A 1946-nucleotide genomic window follows, 5' to 3' on the forward strand; every position below is an offset into this window, starting at 1 on the left:
TTCTAAGCCTATTAACATGTCATTTTTAGAACAATATTTGGACATATAATCTTTGAAATACTTCCACTCCATTCTTAACTTTTGATTTGATTGATATCTTATAATTGAAGTTAATTTTGCCAATTCTATATACTCACTTAATTTACAAATCCACTCTTCCTTTGTTGGTATGTCCTGAGATTTCCATTTAGTAGCAATCACTACCTTGGCAGCTGTTGTTGCATATAAAAAGATTTTTTTTTCATATGTGGTATGTCTTTGCCCACCAACCCTAACAGATAAGCTTATGCTAATACCTCTCACCTCCCATCACCTCCTGGCAAATAGAAGGGGAAGAAATGGAGGCAGTGAGAGATTTTACTTTCTTGGGCTCCATGATCACTGCAGATGGTGACAGCAGCCACGAAATTAAGAGACGCCTGCTTCTTGGGAGAAAAGCAATGACAAACCTAGACAGCATCTTAAAAAGTAGAGACATCACCTTGCCGACAAAGATCCATATAGTTAAAGCCATGGTTTTCCCAGTAGTGATGTATGGAAGTGAGAGCTGGACCATAAAGAAGGCTCATCGCCGAAGAATGGATGCTTTTGAATTCTGGTGCTGGAGGAGACTCTTGAGAGTCCTGTGGACTTGCAAGAAGATCAAACCTATCCATTCTGAAGGAAATCAGCCCTGAGTGCTCACTGGAAGCACAGATCGTGAAGCTGAGGCTCCAATAGCTCTGGTCCATGGGGTCACGAAGAGTCAGACACGAGTAAACGACTAAACAACAACAATGCCTCTCAAACAGAGTCTCACGCAGAAAAACACCATATAATTGTTTTCAAACAAATAAACAAAATAAATGTTCCATTTTTTAATATTTTTTTTATTTTCATTTTCAAAAACAGGAACAGAGAGCATACTGAACCCCCTAAATCAGGCATGTCCAAAGTCCATTTCGGGGACCCAATCCAGCCCGCCAATCGGTTTTATTTGGCCCTGCGGCAGTTTATTTTCTGGGGTAAAATCCTAAAAAAAAAAAAACAACCCTCAACAACTTTAATCCTAAAAAAATGTCAACCACTTTGGTCGGCCCTTTGGTCGGCCCCCACGGCCCTTCGCTTCATCAAATCTGGCCCTCGTTGAAAAAAGTTTGGACACCACTGCCCTAAATGTTTCATATAAATAAATTCTAGAGAGTTTAGTCGGGTTTACTGTTCCGTAGGTGCAACAGGGACTGCAGCTTTACAACGCACTCCCAGGCTTGTTTACTTGCAATTAAGCCCTGCTAAATTCATTGAAACATAGAACTGTTGGGGACTTGGGAGGTATACAAAGGTATCCAGTCCAACCCCATGAAATGAAGGAATCGCAGCTAATTTAACGGAGTTTACGCCCAAATATGCATACCTGGAGCATCTGCAACCGCAGCACGCATTTTCCCAGGAGAAAGGGGCAGTATCCAACTCAGTTTTACCCAGTTTTCAACAGACTTGTTGGGATGCAGGTGGTGCTGTGGGTTAAACCACAGAGCCTAGGACTTGCCGATCGGAAGGTCGGCGGTTTGAATCCCCGCGACGGGGTGAGCTCCTGTTGCTCGGTCCCTGCTCCGGCCAACCTAGCAGTTCGAAAGCACGTCAAAGTGCAAGTAGATAAATAGGTACCGCTCCTGCGGGAAGGTAAATGGTGTTTCCGTGCGCTGCTCTGGCTCACCAGAAGCGGCTTAGTCATGCTGGCCACATGACCCGGAAGCTGTACGCCGGCTCCCTCGGCCAGTAAAGCGAGATGAGCGCCGCAACCCCAAAGTCAGTCACGACTGGACCTAACGGTCAGGGGTCCCTTTACCTTTACTGTTTAACCAGCTCCAACTTCACACTATTTGCACAAGGGGAGAATTTAGGCAGGCAATTACTTTGCTCCTGTTAGTTTACTGATGGGGCACATTATGCTCGATTCAATTTAA

Source organism: Podarcis filfolensis (assembly GCF_964270895.1).
Source record: "Podarcis filfolensis genome assembly, chromosome: 4".
NCBI lineage: Eukaryota > Metazoa > Chordata > Lepidosauria > Squamata > Lacertidae > Podarcis > Podarcis filfolensis.